The sequence below is a fragment of the Hyla sarda genome, chromosome 9 (genome assembly GCF_029499605.1).
Source record: "Hyla sarda isolate aHylSar1 chromosome 9, aHylSar1.hap1, whole genome shotgun sequence".
Lineage (NCBI taxonomy): Eukaryota > Metazoa > Chordata > Amphibia > Anura > Hylidae > Hyla > Hyla sarda.
The window spans coordinates 172346340-172363609 of NC_079197.1; the positions used below are offsets into that span (position 1 = coordinate 172346340).

Consider the following 17270-nt stretch of genomic DNA (forward strand, 5'->3'; position numbering starts at 1 on the left):
ATACATCAAATATACTGTTAGAATATCTGTCAAAAAATCTAAAAAATCCTACTTACTCAGGTGTAAACTTAAAAACAGGATCACTCTTTACTTGTAGAACCCTCTATGTACACGGATACAATAAATGCACACTACTTACAGCACAGTCTTTGGCTTCAGTGTATCAGATGTGGTTACAACATTACACTTGCTACTAGAGGATTATAAGTCTCTAATAAGACTGGGAGGGTTGCTCAGTAATATACACCGTTCTTCCAGTTCTTCACAGCTTGGTTTACTGTGGTGCATATGTAGATGACTATACTCACAATTAGCAACGTTATGATTCCGTAATACAGGGCATAAGGCAAAAAGGTAAGACACCGGCCAGAAGTCCACAAAGATTCCAGTTGTAGCAGAAGAGCACTTGTACAGCCTCTATCTCTTTTGACTTAAAATGATTCTCCCTCTTGAAGTAGGAACATGAATATAGAAACAGATACCCCTTCAGTGTGGACTGTAGACAGTCCTTGGGCAATACACCTCCTAAATGCCACAGGCTTCCATAGTTCACCATGACTGACCTAGAGCCTAATCGACTTGCAGTAAGCCACTTGGGACAGGATTAACCTTCTCTGGCAGGGCCACACTAACTAACTTACTCTACAGCAGGTTTTGCGGGCAAGACCCTGAGTAGACTTTTACCTAGAGAAAGTGGATAAAAGTAGAAAGTATGGCGCAAACCAGCAGACAAACAAACAGTCTCGTAAATAGTAAAAGCTTCTTTATTTTGCCAGTATACAACGCGTTTCAAGGCTACAGTGCCTCTTCGTCAGGTACATAGGCTTACATGGAAATGTTACATATAGACAGGTGTTTATACCTGGCGTTTGTGGCACCAAGCATTTAAGAAATGCCCTCTGGGCGTGTGCGACATGTAAAAAAAAAAAAAAAAAACTACTCTTATTTAATAGACAAATGTTTAAAATACATAAAAACAGATATTTGTGTTTAAAATAAGAGTTTCTTAAACGCTTGGCGCCACAAACACCAGGGATAAACACCTGTCTATTTGTAACATTTCCATGTAAGCCTATGTACCTGATGAAGAGGCACTGTAGCCTTGAAACACGTTGTATACTGGCAGAATAAAGAAGCTTTTACTATTTACGAGACTTTTAATCTGGTGGTTTGCGCCAACGGCTGTCTGGGCATGCTGGGTGTTGTAGTTTTGCAACATCTGGAGGTCCGCAGGTTGTAGACCACTGTTAGAGAAAGATGTACTCACCTGTCCCCGACGCTCCGGACCGTCACCGCTGCCCGGGAAGTCGCCGTCCATTGCTGTCGCCGCGTCCCCGGGGTGTCCCCGACGCTCCGGCAAGGCCTCTCTGATTCCCCGGCAACCACGCTCTCCGTCGCCGCCATCGCGTCGCTACGCACGCCGCTCCTATTGGATGACGGGACAGAGGACGCGCCGGAGCCCCGAGGACAGGTAAGTGATCGTCAGCGGACCACACGGGGCACCATAAACGTCTATCCGGTGTCAGCTGAAGCAGTCTGCGCTGCCGGATAGCCGTTTATGCGATGGCCCCGACATACAAAAGCATCGTATGTTGATGCTGCCTTCACCATGCGATGGACTCAGAGTGATCGCATGTTGAAATGATCGTATGTCGGGGCCATCGTAGGTCGGGGGTCACTGTACTTTTACGACACTTACCTAACGCACAAACTTGATGGATAGATGAACTTGACTTTGAGTATGGTCATTGATAAGGTATTCATATAGCGTGTGTTAATTTAAAAAAACTATTTGGATGATCACTGTAGAGAGAAATTGTTTCAGTTTTAGACTTTATGGAAAGGTGTCTCTGGTTTAATTGTTTCTTTGGTCCTCTTAGTAATGGCTTCCTTGCTTGTCCGGCATTTGGTGACTCGGATTTGCAGTGCAGTACTTTGGCATCATGTCTGCGATCTCGATACTTGTCATGTTGTTGAACCTCCTGGTTGTGATGCACTTCGGATGCGGCTGACGAATCTCTTGGGATCTGCTCACTTGTCCCTCCTGGATACATTTTGGAGTTAACTGGGTTGTCTCCGACTTGATGTCTCTTGTGTCTCGGTTAGCTCTGTTCCTAGGCTCTCACGGTATCGGATAAAGGATTCTGCCATCTGTCCTTCTATCAACACCTGATCCCATCTTGAGCTTTATCTAGGCTTAAGAAAACAACAAGACGATATGAGTAACACCACACTTAGACTGTGGCATAAATACACCTGCCTTAAGCCTTATGACATAAATTATGACATAAAAAGGGCTAAGTAGAAAAATGTTTTTGCCCAAAAAAAAAAAAAACTACAGGGTGATCATGAATCGCTTTAACTATTCCTTCTCTGTTAGGCTAATACTTCCCTAGGTTTTATGTATACAGTGATCCCCCGACCTGCGATGGCCCTGACATACAATCATTTCAACATATGATGGACTCTCAGAGGCCGTCGCATGTTGAAGGCAGCATCAACATACGATGCTTTTGTATGTCAGGGCCATCGCATAAACGGCTATCCGGCAGCACAGACTGCTTCAGCCGCCACCGGATAGCCGTTTAAGGTGCCCCGTGTGGTCCGGTGATGGTCACTCACCTGTCCCCGACGTTCCGGACCGTCCTCTTCGGGCTCCACTGCATTGCCGCCGCTCTCCGTCGTCATCACGTCGCCTTGTACGCCATCCCGTCATCCAATAGGAGCGGCGTGCACAGCGACGTGATGACGGCGATGAAGAGGGACGATCCCGGCCAGCAGAGATGGTCCGGAGCCGCGGGGACACCCCGTGGATGCGGCGACAGCGATGGAGGGCGACATCCAGGGCAGCGGTGACGGTCTGGAGCGGCGGGGACAGGTGAGTATAACTTCCTATACTTCACTTTGCACGGATCCCTCAACATACGATGGTTTCAACTAGAGGTGCACCGAAATGAAATTTCAGAACCGAAACGAAACTGAAAAATAAAAAATATGTCCGGCCGATACCGAAAATTACTTCTCCCTGTCTTCTGGTAAAATGCAGCGCTCCGCTCTCCATCCTCCGGGAGGGGGGGGATGAGGGGGCGTGGCTTCAACTCGGGCTCTGCCCTCGCTCCTCCCCACTCTCTCTTCGGCAATTTTCACCCATCACCGCCTCTACTATTTAACTAAGGTAAGATCGTACTGCAGTAATTGAAAACAATAGCAAACCTGCTATTGGCTATTTCAAAATGCAATAGCCAATCGCAGGTTGGCTATTGGACCCGCCCACTATCTGCAGAGGAGCGGACCTGAAGGAGAACTTACTCCTTCAGCAGGCAGAGGGCGGGTCCAAAAGCCAACCTGCGATTGGCTATTGCATTTTGAAATAGCCAATAGCAGGTTTTTCTATTTGGTAAATGGTATAGGTGAAGCGGAGATTATGCCGCCGGGAGCTGATTGTAAGAACGGGAAATAAATGGACTAGAGGTGCGGGGCGGGCCTGAAGGTATTTATCTGTGCCGATCCCCCCACTCCCTCCTTCATTTTCAATGTGGCCATCTATACTGTCACGATGCCGGCTGGCAGGTAGTGGATCCTCTGTGCCAGAGAGGGATTGGCGTGGACCGTGCTAGTGGACCGGTTCTAAGCCACTACTGGTTTTCACCAGAGCCCGCCGCAAAGCGGGATGGTCTTGCTGCGGCGGTAGTGACCAGGTCGTATCCACTAGCAACGGCTCACCTCTCTGGCTGCTGAAGATAGGCGCGGTACAAGGGAGTAGGCAAAAGCAAGGTCGGACGTAGCAGAAGGTCGGGGCAGGCAGCAAGGATCGTAGTCAGGGGCAACGGCAGAAGGTCTGGAAACACAGGCAAGGAACACACAAGGAACGCTTTCACTGGCACTAAGGCAACAAGATCCGGCAAGGAAGTGCAGGGGAAGTGAGGTGATATAGGGAAGTGCACAGGTGAACACACTAATTGGAACCACTGCGCCAATCAGCGGCGCAGTGGCCCTTTAAATCGCAGAGACCCGGCGCGCGCGCGCCCTAGGGAGCGGGGCCGCGCGCGCCGGGACAGAACAGACGGAGAGCGAGTCAGGTAGGGGAGCCGGGGTGCGCATCGCGAGCGGGAGCTACCCGCATCGCGAATCGCATCCCGGCTGGCAGCGGAATCGCAGCGCCCCGGGTCAGAGGACGTGACCGGAGCGCTGCCGCGGGGAGAGTGAAGCGAGCGCTCCGGGGAGGAGCGGGGACCCGGAGCGCTCGGCGTAACAGTACCCCCCCCCTTGGGTCTCCCCCTCTTCTTAGAGCCTGAGAACCTGAGGAGCAGACTTTTGTCAAGGATGTTGTCCTCAGGTTCCCAGGATCTCTCTTCAGGACCACAACCCTCCCAGTCCACTAAAAAAAAATTTTTCCCTCTGACCTTTTTGGTAGCTAAAATTTCTTTGACCGAGAAGATGTCCGAGGAGCCGGAAACAGGAGTGGGAGGAACAGATTTGGGAGAAAAACGGTTGAGGATGAGTGGTTTGAGAAGAGAGACGTGAAAGGCATTAGGGATACGAAGAGAGGGAGGAAGAAGAAGTTTATAAGAGACAGGATTAATTTGACACAAAATTTTGAAAGGACCAAGATAGCGTGGTCCCAACTTGTAGCTAGGGACACGGAAGCGGACATATTTAGCGGAGAGCCATACCTTGTCTCCAGGGGAAAAAACGGGGGGAGCTCTTCTTTTCATATCCGCGAACTTCTTCATGCGTGATGAAGCCTGTAAGAGAGAATTTTGGGTCTCTCTCCATATGATGGAAAGGTCACGAGAAATTTCATCCACAGCGGGCAGACCAGAGGGCAAGGGAGTAGGGAGGGGGGGAAGAGGGTGACGGCCGTACACCACGAAAAATGGGGATTTGGAGGAAGACTCAGAGACCCTGAAGTTATACGAGAATTCGGCCCATGGGAGGAGATCTGCCCAGTCATCCTGGCGGGAGGAAACAAAATGTCGCAAATAATCACCCAAGATCTGGTTAATCCTTTCTACTTGTCCATTGGACTGGGGATGATATGCAGAAGAAAAATTTAATTTAATCTTGAGTTGTTTACAGAGAGCCCTCCAGAATTTAGACACGAATTGGACGCCTCTATCCGAGACAATCTGCGTAGGCAACCCGTGAAGACGAAAAATGTGTACAAAAAATTGTTTAGCCAACTGAGGCGCAGAAGGAAGACCAGGAAGAGGGATGAAATGTGCCATTTTGGAGAATCGATCAACGACCACCCAAATAACAGTGTTGCCACGGGAAGGGGGTAAATCAGTAATAAAATCCATACCAATCAGAGACCAAGGCTGTTCGGGGACAGGCAGAGGATGAAGAAAACCAGCGGGCTTCTGGCGAGGAGTCTTATCCCGGGCACAGATAGTGCAGGCTCGCACAAAGTCCACAACATCCGTCTCCAGAGTCGGCCACCAATAGAAGCGGGAGATGAGTTGCACAGATTTCTTGATACCCGCATGACCTGCGAGATGGGAGGAGTGACCCCATTTGAGGATTCCGAGGCGTTGGCGAGGAGAAACAAAGGTCTTTCCAGGAGGAGTCTGCCTGATGGAGGCAGGAGAAGTGGAGATCAGGCAGTCAGGTGGAATGATGTGTTGCGGAGAGAGTTCAACTTCTGAGGCATCCGAGGAACGAGAGAGAGCATCGGCCCTAATGTTCTTATCGGCAGGACGAAAGTGAATCTCAAAATTAAATCGGGCAAAGAACAGAGACCACCGGGCCTGGCGAGGATTCAGCCGTTGGGCAGACTGGAGGTAGGAGAGGTTCTTGTGGTCGGTGTAGATAATAACAGGAGAACTTGATCCCTCCAGCAGATGCCTCCATTCCTCAAGTGCTAATTTAATGGCTAGAAGCTCTCGATCCCCGATGGAGTAGTTCCTCTCTGCTGGAGAGAAGGTCCTAGAGAAAAAACCACAAGTGACAGCATGCCCGGAAGAATTTTTTTGTAGAAGAACAGCTCCAGCTCCCACTGAGGAGGCATCAACCTCCAATAGGAAGGGTTTGGAAGGGTCAGGTCTGGAGAGGACGGGAGCCGAAGAAAAGGCAGACTTGAGTCGTTTAAAGGCGTCTTCTGCTTGAGGAGGCCAGGACTTGGGATCAGCATTTTTTTTGGTTAAAGCCACGATAGGAGCCACAATGGTAGAAAAATGTGGAATAAATTGCCTGTAATAATTGGCGAACCCCAAAAAGCGTTGGATAGCACGGAGTCCGGAGGGGCGTGGCCAATCTAAGACGGCAGAGAGTTTGTCTGGATCCATCTGTAGTCCCTGGCCAGAGACCAAATATCCTAGAAAAGGAAGAGATTGGCATTCAAACAGACATTTCTCAATTTTGGCATAGAGTTGGTTGTCACGAAGTCTCTGAAGAACCATACGGACATGCTGGCGGTGTTCTTCTAGATTGGCAGAAAAAATTAGGATATCGTCCAGATATACAACAACACAGGAGTATAACAGATCACGAAAAATTTCATTGACAAAGTCTTGGAAGACGGCAGGGGCGTTGCACAGTCCAAAGGGCATGACCAGATACTCAAAGTGTCCATCTCTGGTGTTAAATGCCGTTTTCCACTCGTCCCCCTCTCTGATGCGGATGAGGTTATAGGCGCCTCTTAAGTCCAATTTAGTGAAGATGTGGGCACCTTGGAGGCGATCAAAGAGTTCAGAGATGAGGGGTAAGGGGTAGCGGTTCTTAACCGTGATTTTATTAAGACCGCGGTAGTCAATGCAAGGACGTAGGGAGCCATCTTTTTTGGACACAAAGAAAAATCCGGCTCCGGCAGGAGAGGAGGATTTACGGATAAAGCCCTTTTTTAGATTCTCCTGGACGTATTCGGACATGGCAAGAGTCTCTGGGGCAGAGAGAGGATAAATTCTGCCCCGGGGTGGAGTAGTGCCCGGGAGGAGGTCGATAGGGCAATCATAAGGCCTGTGAGGAGGTAGAGTCTCAGCTTGTTTTTTGCAGAAAACATCCGCGAAGTCCATATAGGCCTTAGGGAGACCGGTTACTGGAGGAACCACAGAGTTACGGCAAGGGTTACTGGGAACCGGTTTTAGACAGTTCTTGGAACAAGAGGACCCCCAACTCTTGATCTCCCCAGTGGACCAATCCAGGGTAGGGGAATGAAGTTGAAGCCAGGGAAGTCCAAGGAGAATTTCCGAGGTGCAATTGGGGAGGACCAAAAGTTCAATCCTCTCATGATGAGATCCGATGCTCATAAGAAGGGGCTCCGTGCGGAAACGTATGGTACAGTCCAATCTTTCATTATTTACACAATTGATGTAGAGGGGTCTGGCGAGACTGGTCACCGGGATGTTGAACCTGTTGACGAGAGAGGCCAAAATAAAATTTCCTGCAGATCCAGAGTCCAAGAAGGCCACTGTAGAGAAGGAGAAGGCAGAGGCAGACATCCGCACAGGCACAGTAAGACGTGGAGAAGCAGAGTAGACATCAAGGACTGTCTCACGTTTGTGCGGAGTCAGCGTACGTCTTTCCAGGCGGGGAGGACGGATAGGACAATCTCTCAGGAAGTGTTCGGTACTAGCACAGTACAGGCAGAGGTTCTCCATACGGCGTCGTGTCCTCTCTTGAGGTGTCAGGCGAGACCGGTCGACCTGCATAGCCTCCAAGGCGGGAGGCACAGGAACAGATTGCAGGGGACCAGAGGAGAGAGGAGCCGAGGAGAAGAAACGCCTCGTGCGAACAGAGTCCATATCTTGGCGGAGTTCCTGACGCCTTTCGGAAAAACGCATGTCAATGCGAGTGGCTAGGTGAATAAGTTCATGTAGATTAGCAGGAATTTCTCGTGCGGCCAGAACATCTTTAATGTTGCTGGATAGGCCTTTTTTGAAGGTCGCGCAGAGGGCCTCATTATTCCAGGACAATTCTGAAGCAAGAGTACGGAATTGTACGGCATACTCGCCAACGGAAGAATTACCCTGGACCAGGTTCAACAGGGCAGTCTCAGCAGAAGAGGCTCGGGCAGGTTCCTCAAAGACACTTCGGATTTCCGAGAAGAAGGAGTGTACAGAGGCAGTGACGGGGTCATTGCGGTCCCAGAGCGGTGTGGCCCATGACAGGGCTTTTCCGGACAGAAGGCTGACTACGAAAGCCACCTTAGACCTTTCAGTGGGAAACAGGTCCGACATCATCTCCAGATGCAGGGAACATTGGGAAAGAAAGCCACGGCAAAACTTAGTCCCCATCAAATTTATCCGGCAAGGATAAGCGTATCCCAGGAGCGGCCACTCGCTGCGGAGGAGGTGCAGGAGCTGGCGGAGGAGATGACTGCTGAAGCTGTGGTAGTAACTGTTGTAGCATAACGGTCAGTTGAGACAGCTGTTGGCCTTGTTGCGCTATCTGTTGTGACTGCTGGGCGACCACCGTGGTGAGGTCAGCGACAACTGGCAGAGGAACTTCAGCGGGATCCATGGCCGGATCTACTGTCACGATGCCGGCTGGCAGGTAGTGGATCCTCTGTGCCAGAGAGGGATTGGCGTGGACCGTGCTAGTGGACCGGTTCTAAGCCACTACTGGTTTTCACCAGAGCCCGCCGCAAAGCGGGATGGTCTTGCTGCGGCGGTAGTGACCAGGTCGTATCCACTAGCAACGGCTCACCTCTCTGGCTGCTGAAGATAGGCGCGGTACAAGGGAGTAGGCAAAAGCAAGGTCGGACGTAGCAGAAGGTCGGGGCAGGCAGCAAGGATCGTAGTCAGGGGCAACGGCAGAAGGTCTGGAAACACAGGCAAGGAACACACAAGGAACGCTTTCACTGGCACTAAGGCAACAAGATCCGGCAAGGAAGTGCAGGGGAAGTGAGGTGATATAGGGAAGTGCACAGGTGAACACACTAATTGGAACCACTGCGCCAATCAGCGGCGCAGTGGCCCTTTAAATCGCAGAGACCCGGCGCGCGCGCGCCCTAGGGAGCGGGGCCGCGCGCGCCGGGACAGAACAGACGGAGAGCGAGTCAGGTAGGGGAGCCGGGGTGCGCATCGCGAGCGGGAGCTACCCGCATCGCGAATCGCATCCCGGCTGGCAGCGGAATCGCAGCGCCCCGGGTCAGAGGACGTGACCGGAGCGCTGCCGCGGGGAGAGTGAAGCGAGCGCTCCGGGGAGGAGCGGGGACCCGGAGCGCTCGGCGTAACATATACCTGCACTGTACGGGAGAATTTTTTGCCGCTCGCACAGAAGGTCAGTCTGAGTGCGGTCTTGGCAGAGTGACAGCAAGTGGCGGGGGCTTCAGATTGGTGGGCACTGGCAGGGTTTGTAACTTGAGCTGTGGGCGGGCAGGGGAGGTGGGTCATTATGGGCAAATTTTTTGTTGTTTCGGCCTTTCCCCAAAATAGCTATTTTCGGCCGATATGTATCGGCCGCCGATATATTGGTGCATCCCTAGTTTCAACTAGCGGTTCATGTGGAACGAATTACCATGTTGTTGAGGGATCACTGTATTATGAAATATCAATATTGAAGGCAATCTCTAAGAGTAATACATATATTCAATGAAAACAGTGACAACAAATTAGTCAAAGATGGGAGACGAAAGGCAATATGGTTAGTATAAGTGCTCAGTTTTCAGTTATACGATATCTTTGGGGGATTAACATGTCTGCAATATGTGCAGCTCATCCACTAGAATCAGGAACTTTACAAGAAAACATGATTTCACTAGCATCATAGCAATTAGCCTGTTTGATTATCATGCTATTGCGGATTCTATTTATCAGGAGCTTATCGTTCAAACTTTATTACAAAGTTCTCTATTATTCTTTCACAACCTAAACTACTCAAATTCCTTATAAGGCTGGGTTCACACCACGTTTTTGGAATACAGTTCCTGCATGCGGTTTCAATGTGAAAACCGTACGGAACCATATTGAAAACCATATGCCAAAAGATGTTGTGTCCGTTTACATCCTGTACGGTTTTGTCAGTTTTTTCCCCCGTACCCAAAACCATAGTCTACGACGTTTTTGGGTCCGGTTGAAAAACTGTATTAAACCGTATACTTTTTTTTTTTTAACATGGGAGTTTTCACCATATTTTTGACTTTGTACAGTTTTGTTTTTTTTTATTTCAATCAAACAAGTGAAACTTTATTCAAAATGGAGTGAAGTTAAAAAGTATATGTTTTTTTCTTACAAAACGGATGCAACCGGACATCATTTTTCAAAACGTATACGGTTTTTAACTGTATACGGGTTGAAATTTGTACACACGGTTTGATACAGTTTAGTCAGGTTTTGAGAAATCAGTTTTTCATCAAAAAGCTGATACGGGAACTGTATTGCAAAAACGTGGTGTGAATGCGCCCTAACTGAGACTAATACAAGCAATTTAATTATACGAGTCTGTTACTTTTGGAATAAATCTCCAACTATTGCAGAAGAAAGGGATTGCAGTAACATGTTTTGCTATACACATGTTTATTCCATTTGAGTGTATTGGAACTAAACGTAAAAAAAAGGGAGGAAAGAAAAAAAAAAAAAAAAAAAGTTAATTGGACATAATGTCACCAAACTCCAAAAATAGTCTGGACAAAATTATTGGCACCCTTTCAAAATTGTGGAAAAATAAGATTGTTTTAAGCATGTGACGCTCCTTTAAACTCACCTGGGGCAAGTAACAGGTGTGGGCAATATAAAAGTCACACCTGAAAGCAGATAAAAAGGAGAGAAGTTCACTGAGTCTTTGCATTGTGTGTCTGTGTGTGCCACAGACAACAGAAAGAGGAGAAGAGAACTGTCTGAGGACTTGAGAACCAAAATTGTGGAAAAATAAAACAATCTCCAGAGATCTAGATTTGCCTTTGTTCACAGTGCACAACATTATCAAGAAGTTTGCAACCCATGGCACTGTAATTAATCTCCCTGGGCGTGGACGGAAGAGAAAAATTGATGAAAGGTGTCAACGCAGGAAAGTCCGGATGGTGGATAAGCATCCCCAAACAAGTTCCAAATATATTCAAGCTGTCCTGCAGGCTCAGGAAGCATCAGTGTCAGCCAAACTATCCATCGACATTTAAATTAAATGAAACGCTATGGAGGAGACCCAGGAGGACCCCACTATGGAGGAGACCCAGGAGGACCCCACTATGGAGGAGACCCAGGAGGACCCCACTATGGAGGAAACCCAGGAGGACCCCACTATGGAGGAAACCCAGGAGGACCCCACTATGGAGGAGACCCAGGAGGACCCCACTATGGAGGAGACCCAGGAAGACACCACTGGTGACACAGAGACATAAAAAAGCAAGACTACATTTTGCCAAAATGAACTTGAGTAACCAAAATCCTTCTGGGAAAACGTCTTGTGGACAGATGAGACCAAGATAGAGCTTTTTGGTAAAGCCCATCATTCTACTGTTTACTGAAAACGGAATGAGGCCTACAAAGAAAAGAACACAGTACCTACAGTGACATATGGTGGAGGTCAGTGATGTTTTGCTGCCTCTGGCACTGGGGGCCTTGAATGTGTACAAGACATCATGAAATCTGAGGATTACCAATGGATTTTGGGTCGCACTGTACAGCCCAGTGTCAGAAAGCTGGGTTTGCGTCCGAGATCTTGGGTCTTCCAGCAGGACAATGACCCCAAACATATGCCAAAAAGCCCCCAGAAATGGATGACAACAAAGCGCTGGAGAGTTCTGAAGTGTCAGCAATGAGTCCAGATCTAAATCCCATTGATCACCTGTGGAGAGATCTTATAATTACTGTTGGGAAAAGGCGCCTTCCAATAAGAGAGACCGGGAGCAGTTTGTAAAGGAAGAGTGGTCCAACATTCCGGCTGAGAGGTGTAAGAAGCTTATTGATGGTTATAAGAAGTGACTGATTTCAGTCATTTTTTTCCAAAGGGTGTGCAACCAAATATTAAGTTAAGGGTGCCAATAGTTTTGTCCAGCTCATTTTTGGAGTTAGGTGACATTATGTCCAATTTGCTTTTCTTTCCCCTTTTTTTTGTTTAGTTCCAATACACAAAAAGGGAATAAACATGTGTATAGAAAAACATGTGTTACTGCAATCCTGTTCTGTGTGAAATACAGAAAATTGCTTGGTGTACAGAGCCCCGCTTGTCCTCGGTGTACAGAGCCCCTGCTTGTCCTCGGTGTACAGAGCCCCGCTTGTCCTCGGTGTACAGAGCCCCGCTTGTCCTCAGTGTACAGAGCCCCGCTTGTCCTCAGTGTACAGAGCCCCGCTTGTCCTCAGTGTACAGAGCCCCGCTTGTCCTCAGTGTACAGAGCCCCGCTTGTCCTCAGTGTACAGAGCCCTGCTTGTCCTCAGTGTACAGAGCCCCGCTTGTCCTCAGTGTACAGAGCCCCGCTTGTCCTCAGTGTACAGAGCCCCGCTTGTCCTCAGTGTACAGAGCCCTGCTTGTCCTCAGTGTACAGAGCCCTGCTTGTCCTCAGTGTACAGAGCCCTTCTTGTCCACCCTCACTTCCTGTATTTGGACTCCTCATAGAGACACAGGCAATAGCTGCAGGGACAAAAATATATTTTTTAACCAATGTATATTACAAATATAAATATAATGTTATTATCTACATTATATAAAAAGTTTTTGTTGACGACACTTTAACCCCTCAACGACCCCGGACGTATATTTACGTCCTGTGGGCGATCCTGATCTGTGAATCGCGCTCAGAAGCTGAGCGCACTTCGTATCTGCGAGGTCCCGGTTGTTAGCAGCAACCAGGACCCGCGGCTAATACCAGACATCGCCGATCGGGCTGATGTCCGTTATTAACCCTTTAGACGCCGTGATCAAAGTTGATCGCGGCATCTAAAACGGGAGAATACACTGCCGGTTAGCTCAGTGAAGCTGTTCGGGATCGCCGCGGTGAAATAGCGGCATCCTGAACAGCTGACAGGACAGAAGGAGGTTTCTTACCTTGCTCCTGGCTGTCCAATCTGTGTTTGATTGCTCCAAGCCTGAAATCCAGGCTTCAGCAATCAAGCGCAGAAGACATTGATCGATGCATTCCTATGGCAATTCATTGAAAAGTGTAAGAGATCAGTGCATGCAGTTTTATAGCCACTAGAGGGGGCTATAAAACTGCATAGAAAAAAGTAAAAAAAAAAAATATATTTTTTTAAGTGATTTAACCCCTTCCCTAATAAAAACATATGTGGTATCGCCGCATGCGTAAATGTCGGAACCTAAAAATATATAGTTAATTTGACCACACGGTCAATGGCGTACGCACCAAAAAATTCCAATGTCCAAAATAGCGTCTTTTTGGTCACTTTTATGCCATTAAAAAAAAAAAATAATAAAAAGCAATCAAAATGTCCGATCAAAACAAAAATAGTACCAATAAAAACTTCAGATCACGGCGCAAAAAATGAGCCCTCATACCGCCCCATTCGTTGAAAAATAAAAAAAAGTTATAAGGGGTCAGAAGATGAAAATTTTAAATGTATACATTTTCGTGCATGTAGTTAGGATTTTTTCCAGAAGTACGAAAAAAATCAAACCTATATAAGTAGGGTATCATTTTAACCGTATGGATCTACAGAATAATGATAAGGTGTCATTTTTACTGAAGAATGCACTGCGTAGAAACGGAAGCCCCCCAAAAAGTTACAAAATGGCGTTTTCTTCTTCAGTTTTGTCGCACAATGATTTTTTTGTACGTTTCGCCGTAGATTTATGGGTAAAATGACTGATGTAATTACAAAGTAGAATTGGTGGCGCAAAGAAAAAAGCCATCATGTGGATTTTTAGGTGCAAATTTGAAAGTGCAAAAACTGAAAAACGCTTGTTCCTTAAGGGGTTAATATGTCTTATCCATTCCTTGTTCTTCTTTTACTGAGTTTTTATAAGTCTCCAGTAATATACACTGCTCAAATAAATAAAGGGAAGACTTACACAACACAGTGTAACTCCAAGTCACTGACACTTGTGTGAAATCCCACTGTCCACTCAGGAAGAACACTGATTGACAATCAATGTCACATGGAACAGACAACAGGTGGAAATTATAGGCGATTAGCAAGACACCCCAAGTAAAGGAGTAGTTCTGCAGGTGGTGACCACAGACCACTTCTCAGTTCCTATGCTTCCTGGCTGATGTTTTGGTCACTTTTGAATGCTGGCGGTGCTTTCACTCTAGTGGTAGCATGAGACGGACTCTACAACCCACACAAGTGGCTCAGGTAGTGCAGCTCATCCAGGATGGCAGATCAATGCGAGCTGTGAAGAGAAGGTTTGCTTTGTCTGTCAGCGTAGTGTCCAGAGCATGAAGGCGCTACCAGGAGACAGGCCAGTACATCAGGAGGCCATAGGAGGGCAACAACCCAGCAGCAGGACTGCTACCTCCGCCATTGTGCAAGGAGGAGCACTGCCAGAGCCCTGCAAAATGACCTCCAGCAGGCCACAAATGTGCATGTGTCCACTCAAATGGTCAGAAACAGACTCCATGAGGGTGGTATCAGGGCCCGACATCCACAGGTGGTGGTTGTGCTTACAGTCCAACACCGTGCAGGATGTTTGGCATGTGCCACAGAACACCAAGCTTGGCAATTTCGCCACTGGTGCCCTGTGCTCTTCACAGATAAAAGCAGGTTCACACTGAGCACGTGACAGAGTCTTGAGACGCCATGGAGAACGTTCTGCTGCCTGCAACATCCTCCACCATGACCGTATTGGCGGTGGGTCAGTAATGGTGTGGGGTGGCATTTCTTTGGGGGGCCGCACAGCCCTCCATGTGCTTGCCAGAGGTAGCCTGACTGCCATTAGGTACCGAGATGAGATCCTCAGACCCCTTGTGAGATCATATGCTGGTGCGGTTGGCCCTGGGTTCCTCCTAATGCAAGACAATGGTAGACCTCATGTGGCTGGAGTGTGTCAGCAGTTCCTACAAGAGGAAGGCATTGATGCTATGGACTGGCCGCCCGTTCCCCTGAATCCGATTGAGCACATCTGGGACGTCTCGCTCCATCCACCACAGACTGTCCAGGAGTTGGCGGATGCTTTAGTCCAGGTCTGAGAGGACTTCCCTCAGGAGACCATCCCCCACCTCATCAGGATCATGCCCAGGCGTTGTAGGGAGGTCATACGGGCACGTGGAGGCCACACACACTACTGAGCCTCATTGGGACTTGTTTTAAGGACATTACATAAAGTTGGATCGGCCTGTAGTGGGGTTTTCCACTGTGATTTTGAGTGTGACTCCATATCCAGACCTCCATGGGTTGATACATTTGATTTCCATTGATAATTTTTGGGTGATTTTGTTGTCAGCGCATTCAACTATGTAAAGACGAAAGTATTTCATACGATTAGTTCATTCATTCAGATCTTCCCTTTATTTTTTTGAGCAGTGTACTTTTATCACATTTTTTTCCGGTGCTTTGTTATAATTTTGATGATATTCTATTAACTTGATGGTCCCTGCAGCAGTCTTTATCAGGCACATTTTTTGTTTCCCTTCTTTCACAGTAGCAAATTCCTGCTATAAATTGGGCTCAGCCACTTACAACTCTTCTATCTTCTCCTCCCGTCATGTAGATGGACGTAATTTTCTAATTTTAATTCAGGAGGGAAATAAATGTCTGCGGTTCAGTTTTGGCTACACGCGTTTATCACCGTCAACCATCTTAAAGGAGAATCGCTCGCAGTTAGTGAATTCATTGTCTTGCGCTTTTTGCCCATACTTTTTGCCCATATATTAGCTTTCCTCTTCCTCTGTTCCTCTCTTGTAACAGCTTAGAAATGTATGTTTGTTCTGGATGGCTCTTAAATTTGTCAACTCACCACTACTAGGACATGTGGACACTATAGAATGGGCTCGGCAGAGGTGAAGCATCCATTTATTACATTACATTGATGGAGAAAGTGTGGCTGGTCCTGGGAAGATGTGAAAATGTACATGTGGATGTGTATAAGGGAATACAAATGCCATACAGTATGCCATGGTAGGAATAAAAAAAAAACTCACCATAGTACCACAATATCACTCTAGTACAACACCGTCACATTACACCAATACACACCACACCAGAATGGAACTACTCTATCACATGACAACAGTGTCACATTGTCAGTATCACACCAGTCTCACCACATCACTATTCTACCATTACAACCTTGCCACACCATACTATCATATCACACCATTATTATACCAGTACAACCCTGTCACACCTCACCGGGACCCCACTATCACATCAGATTAGGTTCACCAGTGTCACACTGTCATGTTACACCACATCAGTATCACACCAGTTACACAACACTACATCATTAAAAGGGGAACGCCGGTGAAAACCTTTTTTCTTTTAAATGAACTGGTGGCAAAAAGTTAAACATATTTGTAAATTAGAAAAGAACTCCGTCCGGCACCAAACTATGGGGTAAAAAGGCTTGTCTTTATTTATTCCACTGCAGGATACATACAGATCAAGATGTCTGACGCGTTTCGCCCTTTACAGGGCTTAATCGTAGACTAATACATCTTGTAACAAACATGATTAAAATACTGAGCGATCTGGTCACATGACCTACCGCATCGTCACATTAAAATTACATGGAAGAACTGGATACCTGGATAACACATGGATCACACTCTATTAGGGTAGCCTGAGGTGATTATCTACACGCTAGTTCACACCTTCCTATTTAGCCGTTATTTCTGTGTGTGAATCTTATCCTAAAGTCATACGGGTTTAGCCGTAAACCTAATTCATTTGATGATCCCTAATACTATCTACATACTAGTGTGAAACGAAAGGACCATGTATACATCTATATCAATTGTAAACCTTAGAAAACCAAAATAGCTAATACTAACTTGTTTGAGATCTAATTTAACGGCTATAAGGTATTTTGAGATAGTGCCAAAATTACTCTTATTTTCTATCTCAAAATACCTTATAGCCGTTAAATTAGATCTCAAACAAGTTATTATTAGCTATTTTGGTTTTCTAAGGTTTACAATTGATATAGATGTATACATGATCCTTTCGTACAAGATGTATTAGTCTACGATTAAGCCCTGTAAAGGGCGAAACGCGTCAGAAATCTTGATCTGTATGTATCCTGCAGTGGAATAAATAAAGACAAGCCTTTTTACCCCATACTTTGGTGCCGGACGGAGTTCTTTTCTAGCATAGGGAGTTGCCGGAGGCGGTGCCGGCAGTCCACTGCACAGGTGTGAGAGGTGTCCAGCGCTGGTGAGAGCGGTGTCCACATTCCTTTGCCATATTTGTAAATTACTTCCATTAAAAAATCTTAAT

General features: G+C 47.1%; 1 protein-coding gene and 1 long non-coding RNA gene across 17 annotated transcripts in view; one reads left to right on the forward strand and one right to left on the reverse strand.

Annotated features, from left to right (window-relative positions):
- SYNGAP1 (synaptic Ras GTPase activating protein 1) overlaps positions 1-17270 on the forward strand; it is a 343920-nt gene that overhangs the window by 314637 nt on the left and 12013 nt on the right. The gene's annotated exons all lie outside the window — the stretch shown is intronic.
- The window catches only part of LOC130291090 (uncharacterized), an 81847-nt gene continuing 66194 nt past the window's right edge, over positions 1618-17270 (reverse strand). Inside the window, exon 5 of the long non-coding RNA XR_008847795.1 lies at positions 1618-2196. This is a non-coding gene — a long non-coding RNA (uncharacterized LOC130291090). The remainder of the gene's footprint in view (positions 2197-17270) is intronic.